Source organism: Dendrobates tinctorius, unplaced genomic scaffold (genome assembly GCF_039654945.1).
Source record: "Dendrobates tinctorius isolate UK_male_01 unplaced genomic scaffold, ASM3965494v1 ptg000196l, whole genome shotgun sequence".
NCBI lineage: Eukaryota > Metazoa > Chordata > Amphibia > Anura > Dendrobatidae > Dendrobates > Dendrobates tinctorius.
The window spans coordinates 5,644,557-5,664,325 of NW_027361863.1; positions in this window are offsets into that span (position 1 = coordinate 5,644,557).

The following is a 19,769-nucleotide window of genomic DNA, read 5'->3' on the forward strand; positions in this document are numbered from 1 at the left end:
TGACTTTTCTTCTAAATCCCTTGTGCAACTCATCTTTACTACACCGCTTCTTCATTTCTGTGTGTTCTCAGCTTTTTTTGTGATTTACAATTCTGCTACACATGCAGCTGTACCTTCAACACTGCTTCATTGGCTTCCAGGAATCTAGATCTGCTCCTCCATTTTCCGTTCTGCTACGTCTGCCTCTGTAGTTCCAGATGGATCATCATGCTGTGCTGACTCAATTGGTCCGTGCTGCATAACTGCTATTGATTTGTACTAAGTGCCTTGAGGATCCATCTTACCAGATCAGACATGAAAAACTTATATACACCAAAATATAGTGGAAGTCTTCCAGAAGAGTGGAGGACATCCATGGATTTAGAATAGGATGTCCAATAGGCTGACATAGGTGTGATGGTTAAGTGCCCACATACTGTACGTGCAACTTTATAGTGCATGTGTGCTTTTGCGTTGCCTATGTATATGTACAGGATTGTGTGCATTTTGTAAATTACTGTGTCTGTATTTCGTAGGTTATGTATATATCAGTGTATATCTCTATGTGTATGTTACTTTATATGTATATTAAATCTGTGAATTCCATGTGTGCCTATGGGTTTGCACATTTATACGTGAACTTCTATGGTTTCTAAGTATGCGAGGTTGTGTATATGTGTAATATATACTGTATGCATATGGATGGATCCTCAACAGACAGGCTGTGCAAGGAGAATTGGTGATCTGTACATAAACGGCACCATTAATAATATCCCAGAATCCTTTTGCAGGACTGTAACCTTTGGAGGACGTGTCACCATGAAGTGAATGAAGATGTGTGTCCGTGCAGAACCACTGAGGGTGATTAAAGATGCTCTTGAGGGCGCCTTACATTTTGCAGCACTTTGTCAGTTCCCTTTTCAGACCGACCACAGCTCTATAGGGATTTATTAACAAATCTATTGATTTTTACGACACTGTTCACATTGAAGCCCGGGCAGGTAATTGGAACACATTGCAACCTTAAAGTGAAATTATCATAGAAAAAATATCCCTTATTAGAATGGCCACTTTGTGCCTGCTCTCCAAAGATTTCCGCTGTTACAACAAATCCACAGACTTATTAGATTTTACTCTTGTGGGTCTGAAATTTATGAGATTAGGCCTAATGCACGTTCCATACGGTCCTGCATGCTAGCAGTAGAAAAGTGTATTATTAAATTTATTATATGCCATTGAAACTGAGGACCTAACCTAAGGATACCCTGAAAATAGGCTAATAACAAAGTTTCCTGATGCTTAGACCCCAGGGATCAGCTGCAATATCTACAGAAAACTGACAGTAAGGTTTCAATTTTCCTGCACTGCCTCCACAGGGGGTATTAGGTATTACACTAGAAAGATCCTCCACAGTAAAAGATGCTTTCCAAATCTCTCCCTGTTATTGTGAACAAATCCTGAACAGACGGCCCCCATTGCTAACCCAGAATTGATTAACAGAGTTTATAAAACTGGGTTTTATAAAGTGGACTTAAATAATAAAAATTGACCAATACATGGATATAAAGATCCTGGACTATAATGCAAAATCTGTAAAAGAACTCTCCATTTGTATAGTGTCAAGATTCAACTTCAAATTAGGCGAACAATTCAATTCACATGCACGTTATGCTAGAAGTTGCTTCTTATTAGGCCTCAAAGCATAATAATTAACATGGGGAGAAAAAAATACTTCCCTTACTATAGTATGAGGCCTGGCGGGCAGAAGTAAAGAGGGGGGGTCTGGGTCTAGTCTGGGCACACCATCCCACTTGTGCTTCTGCTCACCGGGCCCCAGGGTATAATAAAGGGAGCCCTCTTGTCCCTTCCCGGCTGTCTAAGTTGAACGGCCCTGCAGATCCAAGAGAGTCCTTCCTCCTCTTGTGTGACGTGCTGGTGATGGCATGTATGTGATGACTTCATCATGTTCGCACCGGCATGTACGTGCGCCACTCGCCACGATAACGGTCCAGAAGTGGAGCTGCAAGGGATCGTATGAAAGGTAAGTGTGAAAAACTTTTATTTTTTTTAATTTAAATTAATTAAATGGGCTCGGAGGGAGCAAATGAGGATGAATTGAGGGTGTGAGACGGGGGACAGTGAATGATGATGTATTGAGGTGGGGGAGCACAAATAATGATGAATTGGCTATGTGGGATACTGGACAGCAAATGATAAATTGAGGGTGGGAGACAGGGACAGCAAATCATGAATTTAGGGTGGGGGTGAGGAGAACAAGTGATGAATTGAAGGTGAGGGGTAGGGAGAGAAAATAATGATGAATTGAGGGTGAGATACAGCAAATTATAATGAATTGAGCATAGGGGGAGAGCAAATGATGAATTGAGGATTGTGTGAGGAAATGATAATGAATTGAGGGTGGGGGACGGGAGACAGAAACTGATGAATTAAGGGTGTGGGACAGTAAATGATGAATTGAAGGGGGTGGGGAGAGGAAATGATGAGTTTAGGGTAGGGGGGAGCAAATAATGATGAATTGAAGGTGGACTACACCAAATGATAATGAATTGAGGGTGGGGGAAGAAAATGCTCAATTGAGCGTGGGGGAGAGCAAATGATGAAGATTTGAGCCTGGGGATGTCAGAGCAAATAACCATAAATTGAGACTGGGCGTTGGGTGACAGCATGATAATGAAGTGAGAGATGGGGGCCAGCAAATGATGAATTGAGGGTGGGTTATGGGGGTCAGCAATAATGTATTGAAAGTGGGAGATGGTGAGAGCAAATGATGAACTGAAGGGGGGGTGGGGAGAGCGAATGATGGCTAGAGGGTGGAGGGAGAGCAAATAATGATGAATCGAGGGTGAGGTACAGCAAATGATAATGAATTGAGGTCGGGAGGAGCAAATGATAATAAGGGGTATGTAAATATAATGAATCGGGGGGAGTGGGAGGTACTGAGTGGGAGGCGTTGAGGATGCAGGAGTGCGACTCATAATAAATTGGGGAAAAATGTACAGGTGCTAATTAATTTATATATTTATTGGGTGGAGAAAGTGGCTATTTATTGTTAGTGGGGGCACAGTGGTGGATTATAATTTACTGTACATTTCTAATGGTCGATTGCATTTAACTAAATAACTGGCACTATATACAAAGCTCCTGTGTATAACGTCACTGGTGATCAATGTATTTTACCTGTACACTTACACTATACACTGTATACTATGTACAGTGTTCCGACTGTATAATGGCACTTATGGTAATATTAGTATTGTGTTTTTTTATTTATGATCAATTTTTTAGTATTGGAATTGTGATGGTAATATGTGCTTTGGTCATGTTGCGGCAATATTTGTCTGTTGTATGTGGTATTAGTTGGTCCGGCCATGGTATGACGGTATTTGCCCCTTCTATATGGTGTTGTTCGGTCACTATGTGGTGGTAATATGTGCTCTTGTCATAGTCTGACGATATTTCTCTGTTGTATGTGGGATTATTTGGTCACTACGTGGTGATAATATGTGGTGTGGTCATGGCATGATGGCATTTGTCCCCTGTATATGGTATTATTGGTCATTTTAAAAAATGTATGTGACACATTCCCTTAAAGAAAAATAAAGAAAAATATACCAAAGAGAGTATTGGATATTTTAAGAAATGTTTAATAGGTTACAGTAGAGTAGGGCCCGGCCAAAAGATTCTACTTTGTTGTGGTGGCGGCTTAAAAAATCTTTTGGCCAAAACAAAAGCTGATGGCTGTGCATGTGATATGGTGTTCAATGGGAACTGTTAATGTGTGATTGGTGAGGACATGGTGCAAAAGTGGAGCATTTCCTAGAGTGGGCGGTGGGACTACGGAAAGTTTGAGGGGTGGAGGTGGAGCTGTGATGGAGCCTGAGCAGAGTCTCAAGGGGGCCTGAAAATTTTGCCAGTATGGGGCCCATACATTCCTGGTGGCAGCCTGAGAGGAGCGGCAAACACAGAACAGCTGAGACATTTCAGGATGGAGAGCTCCAGGAGATAGGCACCTGTATTGTGAAAAGGAAGGAGAAAATCTAATACTTGCAGGGCTTTAACCAGATGCCGCAATCTTCTGGCCTCTCTCTGCCATGGTATCCCTGTGACACAGAGCTTCAAAATGCCCCATTGCAAAGGATCTCTAGCGACCAAGTAGAGTTCCATAGAAAATTAGTAAGAGTGGTGGTTCCATTTTGACGGAATTCTGTAGCCCTCTTGCCGATATTGTTGGGTGTCTCTTTGTTTAGATACCTGCCGATCCTCAAGGTCAGCAAGGACGTATGCGCTTCCAACTTTTACCCTTGTACAGATCATATGAATGGATATAATGGTGAATAGGATAGGGTTGTTTGCCAATCTCTATTAGAACATTTTGGGATAAAGGGGTTATGTCTGATATTTCACTAAAGTGAGCTGCAATGCTACACACAACCTTTGGACAGGTGTGGCGCTGTTTTTAGAAGAAAGCAGCCACGTATTCCAAATCCAAACGCAGTGACATGTTTCCCTATGAGGGGTTTTTCTTGCACCTGGCTTTATTTTCAACATCTGCTTCGTGCTCTCAAAATTGGTTCAAGATGAAATAATCCTCGCTGCCAAAATAGGCCTTTTCCGTGTTGTTTTCTGTTAAACAGACACAGGCAAGGTTACATGAGTAGTTGCGGACTGAGCTTTCATCTACCCGAGAAACAGTCGAGGAAGATTAAGTCTGAAGTGTGGTCTGCTAAGCGCCTGTGTCTTCATTTTCCAGAAGGTATCTGCGGCAGGTAGAGAAGTGCGCCGAGCGCCGGAGGGAGGGGAGCGAGTCAAATCAGTGCGTGAACAGATCGAGTTTCAGAATGAAGGGGAAAAGAGATAAAGGGAGATCAGGAATAGCAATGCAGCAATACTGCTTTTAGTGATAATTAATAATTAACATATCTAATGATGCTGGGCGACAGGAAGAATTCGGAAAAGAGCCGAGGGCATGAGGTGACACCAGCAGTCAAGATATTGGCACAAGAATCTAATCACTTCCCTACACCAATGTATTGCACAGAGTAAAATGCAAAGCCAACAATAAAGCGTGTGACATTAAAAAAACGCCATATATTGTATCTCTGCTTGCCCTGGCTCCACGAACAGCAGCGGTTAGAGAATCTAAAGCCTCGCATTGTTTCCACCAATATCACGGAAGCTATCTTTATATAGAAATGTACGGAATCATGAAGGTCATATAAGATGTGAAGATATAAGAACATGCTGTGTCTGGATGTCTACTGAGACAGGGTTTATTTTTTATCTTAAAATTTTTTATTTTTTTTCTCCTGGTGAGGTGAAGCCTTTGATCTGGGCAATAGCAGATCTTCAGCAGCATGGAAATGTGGTGCTGGTGTAGCAGAGCGATTGAAATGATTGCAACGGTGTCAAAGATGTAGTGAGTTGCAGTAGAGAAGCTGAACTGCACAGAGCTGAACAGAGTAAATGTAGCAAAACTGGAATAGTGGAGTAGTTGTAGTGGAGACCAGATGTATCAGAGCTGGAACAGTAGAGTTGTTGTAGTTGGTACCAGAGGTATCAGAGCTGGAACAGCAGAGTTGTTGTAGTGCGGACCAGAGGCATCAGAGCTGGAACAGTAGAGTTGTTGTAGTGGGTACCAGAGGTATCAGAGCTGGAACAGTAGAGTTGTTGTAGTGGGGACCAGAGGTATCAGAGCTGGAACAGTAGCATTGTTGTAGTGGGAAACAGAGGTATCAGAGCTGGAACAGCAGAGTTGTTGTAGTGGGGACCAGAGGTATCAGAGCTGGAATAGTAGAGTTGTTGTAGTGGGGACCAGAGGTATCAAAGCTGGAACAGCAGAGTTGTTGTAGTGGGGAACAGAGATATCAGAGCTGGAACAGCAGAGTTGTTGTAGTGCGGACCAGAGGTATCAGAGCTGGAACAGTAGAGTTGTTGTAGTGGGGACCAAAGGTATCAGAGCTGGAACAGTAGAGTTGTTGTAGTGGGTACCAGAGGTATCAGAGCTGGAACAGCAGAGTTGTTGTAGTGCGGACAGAGATATCAGAGCTGGAACAGCAGAGTTGTTGTAGTGGGGACCAGAGGTATCAGAGCTGGAACAGTAGAGTTGTTGTAGTGCGGACCAGAGATATCAGAGCTGGAACAGCAGAGTTGTTGTAGTGGGGACCAGAGGTATCAGAGCTGGAACAGCAAAGTTGTTGTAGTGCGGACCAGAGGTATCAGAGCTGGAACAGCAGAGTTGTTGTAGTGCGGACCAGAGGTATCAGAGCTGGAACAGTAGAGTTGTGTTAGTGGCGACCAGATGTATTAGAGCTGGAACAGCGGAGTTGTAATGGAGACTAGATGTAGAAGAACGGGAACAATGGAGCTGTTGTAGTGGAAGCCAAATGTTTCAGCGCTGAAACAGTGGAGTTTTTATAATGGAGACTAGATGAATGAGAGCTAAAATAGCAGAGTTATTGTACTGGAGACTAGATGTATCACAGATGGAACATTGGAGTTCTTGAAGAGGAGACTAGTTGAAGCAGAACTGGAACAATGGAGTTGCTTTAGTGGAGACCAGAGTGTAGCAGAGCTGAAACTGCAGATTTTTTGTAGAGGAGACTGCAGTGGAGTTTTAATTGAAACTGGATGTAGCACTCTGGAACAGTGGAGCTGTAATGGAGACTGGTTGTAGAGGAGCTGGAACAGCAGAGCTGTCGTTGTGGAGACAAGCTATAGCAGAACTGGAACAGTGGGGTTGCTGTAGTGGACAACAGATGGAGCAAAGCTGGAATGTGGATGGATAGTAGACCAAAGTAGCTGCAACAACCACCAACTACCTGAATACTCAGGCAGTGTTCTGCCACCAGATCAGGGCTTAAAGGTGGCCATGCAGAAGAAGAGAGGGCAGAGAGACTCAGTGTGGAACTGAGACTGGTAACACCTTGAATATGGCTTCAAGTAAATGTTTACTTTTCTCTTTAGGTAAAAAAATTACCGTATGTGCTGAATAATTTTTTAAACATCTTTAAAGGGATCAGAGCTTTTTTTGATAGTTTATAGGATTTATTTTTGTCTTTTATGATACATGTGTGATTATAAAGGTAAATAATAACACTTTCTTAAGGCACCAACTGGAGGAGCCTAAGCTCTTACTACATGTGGTTTGTTATTGAAATAAATGGGAGCTGTGCTGTACATAGGAGTCCAGTAAGCTCTCCCAGTGATGGCTGCAAAAAAAAAAAAAAACAACTAACTGATGTAAAGGGTAATGAATGCTACGGGTAATGACATACGCGCTGACATCTGTGGTCTGTGACTGAGCAGTTAATTTGTGCAGCATGAGGCCAGCTCTGCAGCAAGGAGTCCGGTGATATTCGTAAAACATGGCCTTCCTCTGCCCTTCCCATCGCTCCAGTTACTGACTGACAGCTTTTCTCTATGCACAATGTGGTTAGAAGGAAGGGGCGTTTGCATATGATTGGACACATGAGCCCAGAGCTACGACCTCTTTATATTTAATTCAGTTTCCATTCATCACAAAGTGCCACAATCACGGTCACGCGGCCCATCTGGAATAGTAGGTTCATGGCTTAATTAAAGAGGACTGACAAATTTGATTTAAAAAACGTCACATTCGGATCAAATCTACCTATGGCGCTCTTCATCGTGTAAATGCGTTGATTTCATTATGGTGGAACTTTTCTGCAGAAAAAATATCCCATCTAAATATCCCTGCTCTTCAAATTAAAACAAAAAAAAACAACAAAGCTGTACCATAGCTGTGAATATCTCCTTTACATGGCATTAATTCTAATGGATGAAGAATGAAGTTACATAGCACCTTAGGCTTTATTAGGATTTGTGTGGTGTATTTGCTGCCCCCAATGGACAAAACCGGTACTGCAAACCATTAGATTGCAAACCACAATGCAATTAAAGGACGCCTACTCCAGAATCATTGTTTTTATCACACATAATTATATGTTTCATGGAAAGGCAATTTTCAGAAGAAGTGATAACATCCTCAAAAAACACGACTGCCAGTAAGGATCTCTAACAGGGAGATATATTTGCTACTGTTCTTTCACTCCAATCTTCCTTTATGGTACAAGATTTCAATAAATTTTAGTGAAATCGTAAACTGTGAGATTACTAAGCATAGTAGAGACAGTGGAGCAGCCAGCGTGGGGTCACCAGCAGCGACACAACAGTTCCTACACGCACTACGTCCCATAGAATTGTTGGGTAACCAAAACCTCTGGGACCCAAATGCAAAAAAAAAGAAAAGAAAAGGCTTCCTCTAATAGATATATACACATATATATATATATATACACACATATATATATATATATATATTTATACCAGAAAGTATATACGTAAGAAAAAAAAAGCTAGCATAAAGTACAAAAAAAAAAAAGAGAAATATAAATTATGCAATTTTTTCACAAGAAATATATTTTATTACATATTCATTACATAAAACAAAAAAGTTCAAAATATATTAGATATCTACTTGCCCAAAATAACCTGATGAATTAGTTCAATGAGTTTTTCACTGTGAACAAAAACAACTAATACAAAAAAAGTAAAAAAGATTGCTTTATCCAATATTTGCAATGCTCAAAAAATATTATTTGAAGGGAACCTGTCACCAGCAAAAAGGCTGGTGTTATATAAAGCATTCTAATTTCCTGAGATAATGACTTTTGGGTTTTCATTGGCTGTAAGCCATAATCATCAACATTAACAGAAATAAACCCGTGACATAGATCACTCTGTGTGTAATGACTCTATAGAATATAGGAGTTTTACTTTTTGTATTGAAGAACTGAAATAAATTCACTTTTTGGTGATATTCTAATTTTGTGAGAAGCACTTGCATGTAGCCATAAAATGCATCTCCAACGTAAAATATGGTCTCAATGTGGAAAGATGAACACTAAAGAAAAAAAATGGGCTTGTTATTGGGACCATTACAGACCTGCTCATTAAAGGGTTAAAGGTTTTGGGTTTTTTTTCTGACAAGATTGAAAATTTCCCCAATCCACAAGTAAGGGGATAATTTCTTGATCTCTAGGGCTCTTACTGATGGGACCTCCATCGGTCCCGAGAACAGGGTTCTGAAGACCACCCTCTGAACGGAGATGAGGTCAAGCTCATGCTTCATCTTCCTCAATGGAACCTGCTGGACTCAGTTGTCTCCCATTGAGAATGGTTGGAGCAGATGGGCACATGCTCGATTGGGGACTCATCCCCTAACTATAGATTGGGGATAACTTCTAATCTTTGTAGAAACTAAAATCCCCCATACAAATGAGACTGGCAATGGTTAAAACCACCAATATCAACAGGTTTGGCTGACAGTCTAATGTGTATGGGTGCCCCCGATAAATGATGTTGCGGAAGTTAAGGATCCAGAATGTCTGATTTCATTCTCAGAGAGATGAGCCTCCAGAGGTGCCTAGTAGGGTCTCTCACAGAGAACGCAGGAGCACTCAGTGAGTGCGTGGGATATTTGGGTGAGATACTGTTGCTGTCTGTTGTATATGGAGAGTTTAAAGGGGTTGTCCAACATTGGGGTTCAAGTCTGCAGACAGTCTATGTGACTGCAGACTTGTGACTCCTCCCAACACGCGTTGTGCACTCTGTCAGCATTCTCCGGTGACGGCGCTATGAGCAGGAGGTTTTCATACATGCAGACACATACTGACTAGACGTACAGACTCACTCAATACAAGTGAATTTAATGAGCCTATACATGTCTAGTCGGCATGTGGCTGGAAATATGCAAATTGCCTACTTGTGGCAACATGATCGCCCAATCTTGATGATGGAGAATCTTGACAGCAAGCATATCTGCAAGCCTGGACAACCTTTTTAAGTGATGAGGACACCAAGTCTAGGGGTGGTGTGATATTAAGCAGACATTAATAGGGGCCCCATTTGTATTTTTGTTAAGGACCCCTAGGGTGCAGCTAGATTTTGCAGCAAGTATGGAGTTGTACGACTCGAGTACATAGCCCTATTATATGCTAACTGAGAGCACAATACAAATCAATCTGAAGTCTCTGTTGGTCAAAATTCCCTTTAGGAGTTAATAGAGCTCGAGCGATCACCCCCATCGTCTTGCCACGAAGCGTACTTTGTTTTTTTTTTGTTTTGTGATAAACGCGAGTTTATTTTATAACGGCATCGATTGATATGTATTGTATCCTCGGAGGGATTCTACTGTCTTCAGGATCCGACATCTCAGCAAACTTTTCAGACGTCTTAATGCCGTGAAATGATGAAACCGGGTTCCTGGAAGAGCAGTATTCTGCTTTCCTCAAACCCCTCCGAGTCTAAGGGCATTTATTTCATACTAGGACTAATTATCGCACTCCAAAAAGAGAAAAAAAAGAAAAGGCGACTCATGATTCATTAGGAAGGGCATTGTAGCATAGAGTGCACTGAATGTGAAATTGCCCTGTGATCTCTAAGGTTCCAGCATGGGGACTGACACTCCGCCACTCAGGAAACTGCAGCGTGATCATTTGTTACGGCGCCTTACAACGCGCTGAATGAGGGATTGCAGAGAGCGGGGACGATAACAATGCGGTCCTTGCAAGACCGCAATTTAAATGTTAGTCTTTGATGCACATGAAGGCTTTAGCTCATTAGCGTTTCTTAGGTGTTCAGCACAATGTGGCAGCATAATTGTGTGACATACGGTGGCGGCTGTATGCTTGGCATTAAGTAGTACTAATACATGCCTGTTGGACTGCCCTTGGAGAGCAGCCAACATTTTAGCTCAATTCCCCAAAGTCTGTCTTGAGACTCGGTGTGTAACATAACCATATGGTTTCATACTGAAGGGTCATTTTTGGGCAAAGCTGCCTTTCAACTCTCATTTTCGAGCCGATGAATTGAACACGATAATTCCATGATACATTACTTTTGAATCCACCGTCTTCTTGTTACTTTTGGGATTGTTGTTTTTTGTGTGTTTTTTTCTTCTGTTATGCCCTTCTTACAGGGGAGCGCAGCAAATTACAAGCATACATATTAATACATCTTTGTGACTAGGCAACATTTGCCTGCTAAGCTGGCAGATATACATATTTTAGAAACCGCTTCAAAAGCTTTCACGTCCGTATAGAAAGATTGGAGAAGGGAAATAAAAGACCAGCAGTGGCAGATATGGCAATGATGTTTGCTTAATCTTCTCAACGTATTGTTCCTCGCCTGTAGGTTGTTGGCATGTGCTAGACTTCATTAGATTCTGTGTTACTTCTTGATGCAGGGGAGACGGGAATATTTATGACATTCGCAATGCAAACTTTTTTCTTTTGTAGGGCTTTGTTAAAAAGAGAAGTTTATGTCATTACAAGGGAGAGAAACCAACTAAGCAAAATATATGGAAGATTAAAGTATACTGTATATTGGTTAGGAGTCATAGCTAATACTAGAGAAGAGAGAGAGGATTCAAAACGCAGTGGGCAGCAACTAACAGAATGGTTTTTAACAGGGAAAAATGCAAAGTACTACATCTGGGCAGTAAAAATGAAAAAAGCATATACAGAATGGGAGGAATAGGTCTAAGCAACAGCATGTTATGGACGGCAGAACACGCTAAAAAAAATATAAATAAAGCGTGTTCGCTGCCCGGGGTCCACAGTGCGGCAGGTGTGGAAACCGCTGCTAAAGAGGCAGAACACTTAAACGGTAGTGTGCACAGGGTTCTGAATCACCCAAGTGCAACCAAGCAGTCTCTGTTTTAAGGAACACAGAGCTGCACAGGAAAACAATAGAAAAGGTACGCTGAGCCTGTTAAGTGCACAGGATCACAGCGGCACACGTACAGTAGTCAGAGACCGGAGTATTTTGGTAACGTCACTACAACCGAACAGACTTACCGTAACTGGAGGTGTGCACGGCGTCGCAACTGCGAACGCCAAAACGGACTGCAAGCGCAATATAGCAGGTGCAAAGCAGGACGCTGGCTGCTGCAACAGATGGAGCTTGAGCGCGCTGGCGCTAGCGCTGCTACTGGCTGACCCAATCACTCACACACTCGTAATAACCAAGGAGGAGGATATTTAATGAGTCAGTCACCAGTCCAAGCATCCATCATCAAACACACAGCAGCAAGTATAGAAAATACTAGCGCATGGCAGAACAGCCATGCTCACTTTTTATAGTGTACGGGACCTTCCGGAAATCTCCAGAGCCCAGAGCAGAACCAATGAAATCAGGAGCAGGACCTGAGCACCTGACTCCTGAACTCCAATGAGAGCTCGTCCCGTGAGCATGCTCAGAAGCAGGGAAAAAGGACTTAGCCTCTGGAGACAAATGTGAGAATCTGGGTCTCAGCATAGGCATAGAAGGACCCAGATTCCTAACACAGCACATGTGAAAAAGACTTGGATATACTAATAGATCACAGACTGAATATGAGTCAACAGTGTGATGCAGCAGCAAGAAAGGCAAATACAATTCTGGGATGTATTAACAGAAGCATACAGTCTTGATCACGTGAAGTCATTACTGCCCTCTACTCCTCTTTGGTCAGGTCTCATCTGGAATACAGTGTCCAGTTTTGAACACCACATTTTAAAAAAGACCAACAAATTGGAGCAAGTTCAGAGAAGAGCGACCAGAATGGTGACTGATCTGCAAACCATGTCCTATGAGGAACGGTTACAGGATTTGGGAATGTTTAGCTTGCAAAAAAGAAGACTGAGAGGAGACTTAATAGCTGTTTGCAAATATCTCAAGGGCTGTCACATTGTAGAAGGATCATCTTAATTCTTATTTGCACAAGGAAAGACTATAAGCAATGGAATGAAACTGAATGGGAGTAGACACAGATTAGATATTAGAAACAACTTTTTGATAGTGAGGGTGATCAATGAGTGGAACAGGCTGCCACGAGATGTGGTGAGTTCTCCTTCCATGGAAGTCTTCAAACAGAAGCTGGACAGACATCTGTCTAGGATGATTTAGTGAATCCTGTATTGAGCAGGGGGTTGGACCAGATGACCCAGGAGGTCCCTTCCAACTCTACCATTCTATGATTCTATGGTTTGAAGACATAGTATTAAATTGGGAGGATGCATTCACCAATGGGTTAGAAACAAATTAAAGAAAAGGGCGCCAGGATTCGACACTGACACAATATACCGCAAGACTGCGTCAATGCTCCATTGAATTCCAGGCCAGTGACTGAGACAATAATACAGTAGGTGGAACTCTAAAGTGATAGATGGCAGGTTAGGTGCAACAGACATCTGGTTTACAGCATTAAGTCAATGGAAACAAATAAATTGGTGGGTGCCAGAACGGGAGCACTAAATCAGTAAATTGTTAAGACTAAGGTATGATACCATTGGACCCCAGGACAAATTAATGAAACTACTTCACATCCTAATTGGGGCTCTAAGGCTTATCAGAACAGTGGCACTAAAACATATTGTCCTACGAATGGGCATTGATCACATGATCAGTTTTTAAATACATTAGATAGGACTGCTCCAAGAAGGGTTACCGTGATGTGGTGGAGTGGCTTGGTATACATTTTTTACAAAAAACGTATCAACTAAATACCCTGTTTTTATTATCATCTCTTTCTAGAACTTGTTGCTTACTGTTACATATATTTTACAACAGAGTATTCATGCACGTTTGTCATACTGTGTGTTTTTTCTGTGCCTCAGTCTTCAGGTGGTGTGAACAGTTTCTTACTGACCTGTTCATTTTTGTGAATGTTCCATGTGTTCTTAATCCATTTATTTCTTGCCTATGCAAGCTTTGGGAGATCCCCACCTCTATCTTGTGGGACATGCACATAAAAAAACATTCTCTTCCATCCTCCCAGTGGATGGCCATGGAACAAGGAGGTGGAATAAGATTCTGCAGGTGAACAACTGGCTACGTCGATGGTGCCGTCAGCAACGATTTGGATTTCTGGATCACGGAGTGAACTACTTATACGATGGACTACTTGCTAGAGATGGGGTGCACCTTACGAAGACTGGAAAGCATGTATTTGGAAGTCGCCTTGCTACACTTGTAAGGAGAGCTTTAAACTAGAACAACATGGGAAGGGAAGCAAAAGACCAGAAAAAGCCATACACCTGACAAATGCTATTGAGAACTCTGCTATTAGAAGTGGAAAGGAAGAACAAAGACAAAAGAATCTAATTAATAAAAATATTGGAGAAAGAGAAACCAATCACAAACTAAAATGTTTCTATACTAATGCACAAAGCATGGGCAACAAACAAGGAGAATTGGAACTACTAACACAGGAACAGAAATATGATGTAATTGGAATCACTGAAACTTGGTGGGACAATACACATGATTGGAATACAAGACTAGAAGGATACAACTTATTTGCAAGAAACAGACTTGATAAACGAGGAGGGGGTGTCGCATTGTATGTTCGAAACGCGTATATCTGCACAGAGATTGAAGCTTCAGAGACTGGGAGTTCTGTGGAAACTGTTTGGGTAAGAATACAAGGACAGAACAATGGAAAGGACACCATTGTAGGCATTTACTACAGGCCGCCTGTGCAAGCCGAAGATATAGATGAACTCTTTATGCATCAGATGGCCAAGTTCTCCAAAAAATATGACATAGTTGTCATGGGAGATTTCAACTATCCAGACATTTGTTGGGAATCTCTCTCAGGCAAAACTAACAGGTCAAGGAAATTCTTATCCTCTCTTGCTGACAACTTTATCTTCCAAAAGGTAGGGGAGAAAACAAGGGGAACTGCTACCTTGGATCTAATCCTTATAAACAGGGAGGAAATGGTTGAGGAGGTAAAAGTGGCTGGGACCCTAGGAGGTAGCGACCATGCTATTTTAGAATTTTGGATAACTAGAGGTGGAAGACCTGTGAAGACTCAGACGTCAAGGTTAGATTTCAGAAAGGCAGATTTTAAGGGATTCAGAAAGAGAATTGGAGGGATCCAATGGCTGGATATCCTTAAAGACAAAAATGTCCAGGAAGGATGGGAAATCTTGAAAAATGAAATTCTCAAAGCACAGTTGTTAACAATTCCGAAAAGAGGGAAGAATAGGAAGCATTTAAGGAAACCAGGATGGATGAACACAGAACTTAAGCACATGCTAAAAAGGAAGAAAAAAATGTTTATAAAATGGAAAGAGGGAGGCATATCTAAAGAAGAATATAATGCTGTCTGCAGAACCTGCAGGGCACAAATCAGATTAGCTAAAGCTGAAAATGAACTGAGGCTTGCAAGAGATGTCAAAAGCAATAATAAAGGATTTTGGGGATATGTCAAAAGTAAAAGAAAAGTCAAAGATGCTATAGGATTTTTACAGGATGAAAATGATGAAATGGTAAGACAGGATGTTGAGAAGGCTGAACTTTTAAATTCCTATTTTGCATCTGTTTTCTCTCAGAAAGGAAATGCAACATCAACTGTTATTCACTGTCCTATCAAGGGAATAGAAGAATCCAGGATATCTATAAACAGAAAGATAGTGAGGAAACACTTAGCTAACCTAAATGAATTCAAGTCTCCAGGTCCAGATGAATTACACCCCAGAGTACTGAAGGAGATAGCAGAAGAAATTTTTGAACCCCTCTCCATAATCTTTGAAAATTCTTGGAGAACAGGAGAAGTGCCAGAAGACTGGAGAAGAGCAAATGTTGTTCCTATCTTCAAAAAGGGGAAGAAGGTGGACCCAGGCAACTATAGGCCGGTGAGTCTGACTTCTATACCAGGAAAGATCTTTGAACAAATTATTAAACAACATGTATGTCAATACCTGGATAAGAATGAAGTGATTAAACAGAGTCAGCATGGGTTTCTAACTAATAAGTCATGTCAGACTAACTTAATTTCCTTCTATGACGGTATCACTGATTGGGTGGATCAAGGAAATGCTGTAGATATAGTATATCTTGACTTCAGCAAAGCATTTGACAAAGTCTCTCATACAATCCTTATTGAAAAAATGACTAAGTATGGAATGGACAAGGCAACTGTTAGGTGGATTCATAACTGGCTTAGTGATCGGACCCAAAGAGTGGTCGTAAATGGCTGCACATCCAGTTGGAAGAATGTCTCAAGTGGGGTACCACAGGGCTCTGTCCTGGGCCCTGTATTGTTCAACATCTTTATCAACGATTTAGATGAAGGAATTGAGGGTAAACTGATTAAATTTGCTGATGACACAAAGCTAGGAGGGATAGCTAATACTAGAGAAGAGAGAGAGAGGATTCAAAAAGATTTAAATAAACTGGAGAAGTGGGCAGCAACTAACAGAATGGTTTTTAACAGGGAGAAATGCAAAGTACTACATCTGGGCAATAAAAATGAAAAAAGCATATATAGAATGGGAGGAATAGGGCTAAGTGACAGCACATGTGAAAAAGACTTGGGTATACTAATAGATCACAGACTGAATATGAGTCAACAGTGTGATGCAGCAGCAAAAAAGGCAAATGCAATTCTAGGATGTATTAACAGAAGCATACAGTCTAGATCACGTGAAGTCATTATTTCCCTCTACTCCTCTTTGGTCAGACCTCATCTGGAATATTGTGTCCAGTTTTGGGCACCACATTTTAAAAAAGACATCAACAAACTGGAGCAAGTTCAGAAAAGAGCGACCAGAATGGTGACCGGTCTGCAAACCCTGTCTTATGAGGAAAGGTTGCAGGATTTGGGAATGTTTAGTTTGCAAAAGAGAAGACTGAGAGGAGACTTAATAGCTGTCTACAAATATCTAAAGGGCTGTCACATTGTAGAAGGATCAACTTTATTCTCATTTGCACAAGGAAAGACTAGAAGCAATGGGATGAAACTGAATGGGAGGAGACACAGATTAGATATTAGAAAAAACTTTTTGACAGTTAGAGTGATCAATGAGTGGAACAGGCTGCCACGAGAAGTGGTGAGTTCTCCTTCAATGGAAGTCTTCAAACAGAGGCTGGACAGACATCTGACTGGGATGATTTAGCGAATCCTGCTTTGAGCAGGGGGTTGGACCAGATGGCCCAGGAGGTCCCTTCCAACTCTACGATTCTATTCTATTCTATAAGTCCACATTTTGCCCATCGTGCCCATACCGTGCAGTGCCTTTCTGAATCCTCCTCATGTAGGTATTGTTCACATGATCAGGTTTTAAATACATTAGATAGGACTGCTCCTAGAAGGTTTACCGTGACATGATGGAGTGGCTTGGTATACGTTTTTTGCAAAAAACTTATCAACTAAATACCCTGTTTTTGTTATCATCTCTTACTAGCACTTGCTGCTTACTGTTACATATAAAGTTCAGTAACTGGCCTGAGGAAGAGTTTGTTCTCCCCAAGTTTGCTCACTTTGAACTTTACCTTGCGCACTTTCCCATCCTTGCTGGGAAGATGCTTGGTGACTAGGCCGAGTGGCCAATCATTACGATGTGACTGAGTACCACATCACCTGGTTGGATGTTTGGGCGGTCTTTTTGCCACTTTGTCCTGGTTTGTAGAGTGGTGAGATATTGTTTCTTCCATCTGTCCCAAAGACATTGGCTTTGCTCTTGCCTCCACTGGCGTCTGAAGAGATCTTTATTGTTGAATTCTCCGAGTGGAGCTCTCGGGACACAGGGTTTCTGCGTGAGTAGCATTGCCGGAGTAAGAACAGTCAGGTCTCGGAAATCGCTAGAGAGTGCTGACAGTGGCCTGGCGTTCATGATAGCTGATAACTCGGCCAAGAACGTAGTTAAACTGTCAAGTGTGAGTCTGGTGTTCGTTTACAAGAAGAAAGAGTCTAATATCTTGCGTGCTATGCCTATCATTCTCTACCAGGCACCTCCCATGTGCGAAGAGTGTGGCAGATTGAAAGTCCAGGTGCATCCTTGCTCGCCTAGGCACCTTTCAACATTAGCGATTTCCAAATTGGAAGGGATTTGGAGTTCTCTTGCCGCTCCAATGAAATTCGTACCTCTGTCAGAGCGAATATGCTTCACAGAGCCTCGGATTGCGGTGAAGCATCGAAACGCATTTATGAAACTTGAAGTGTCCATAGACTCAATTACTTCGATATCAACAGCACTGATGGACAGACAAGTGAATAGAACTGCCCAACATTTTGCTTCAGTATTGGATTTCCTTGTGCGTTGAGTAGCCACGGACCAAGGACCGAATACGCCTAGTCCAACATTGGTGAAGGGGGATTCGGTACTGAGTCTGTCGGATGGAAGATTGGCCATCTTCGGATTTTGGAACGAGCCATGGAGTTTGCGAAACGTAACACAGTTGAAGATGAGTTTGCTCACACTTCTCTTTTCACCGACTAGCCATAGACCAGCCGCCCACAGATTCCCTTCAGTGAACAAACAGTTTTGGTGTCTCACTAAGTCATGATGATGCTGAATGAGCAGGGTTGTGATGTGATGACATCCAGGAATTATTACCGGGTGTTTCTCTGAAACTTCTACCTCGGCTTCTTGAAGACAGCCACCTACTCTCAGCAGCCCATCTTGGTCAACAATTGGGTCGAGCTTCTTTAGCACGCTGTCTCCAGGAATAGGTTGTCCCTTGTTGAGGTTGTCTTTGACTATTTGTGTATCTATGATGTCCAGGAATATCCTATCTTCTATGTACATCGCTACCTTGTCGTCCTCCTTTGTCCTGTGGGAGACTGTACATCCTATGTGGTCTTGTTCACCTTCACAGGCGTGGGCTTCACTGGTAGGTGCTGAGAAAGGGCAAGGTAGTGGAGTGCTGTTTGGCAATTCCTTTACCTGCAGACTATTGTGACATGGCCGGAAGAGGGATGGACGTCCATTTTCTAGTGTGCTGGTAAGCATACTGTTGACTGAGGCCAGCTTGTGTGCTCCTCCTAGACAGACGTCTCCTATGATGACCCATCCAAGGTCGAGCCTCTGTGTGAATGGAGCTGTCATGGTTTGAACAGGGTTCTTGCCCTGCACTCACAGGGTTAAGTGTTCGTGGCCTCTTTCTGGATCTGGGAGGGGTATTTATACTCACTCTTTACCAGGGGTCTCTGTCAGCTATACTATTGTTCTGGAGTGTCTGACCCCTGGTGTGCGTGAATTCTGCGTTGCTTGTTTGCTTCCCGTGTATGACCCGGTCCGTTCCCTCACTCTGTACTCCGTCTCTCGTTTTGGTACTATTGTCTTTTCTGGTTCTGACCTCCTGGCTTGGCTATCGTAACTCCGTTAGTTTGTCCCTATTGTACCGTCTATTGCCCGTTTTGGTTTTCTGATCTATTGCTACGTCCTGACTATCCATTCTGTCTAACCCTTTGGTACTGTATTGCTATCTCGTGCTTTGACCCGGCTTGATCTGGTTTCTGTCTCTGTCTATGCCCCTTGGTAACATTGCCCTGTAGTTACCTTTCTAGGAGTTCCCCTGCAGCTCCTGGCTCTGTGGAGTTGAGGCCATGCCCCCAGCAGTCACGTGCTTCAGGTCCTGTGAGCTTGGAGCATGCATCGTCACCACTGAGACCCCGCTCCGCAGGTATCTTTGTGCACAGTCTTTGTACTCAGGATACGCGCACTGGCTCAGTGAGCAAATACAGTGCGGTGTTCCTGTTCTGAAGAGAAAAAAAAAAAGTGTGTTATCCTCATGGATCCCATACAAGCTTTGGCTGATCAGGTCAAGCACCTGACCCAAATGTTCCACAAACTTAATGTGGAACAACGCATGATGGCCCATACCCAGCAACAGTTGGTGGATACTGTGCAGGGGGCTGCCGCTGCAGGGCCTCCTAGTGCTGGGGATAGAGATGTGTCATTGGCATCCCCCGAATC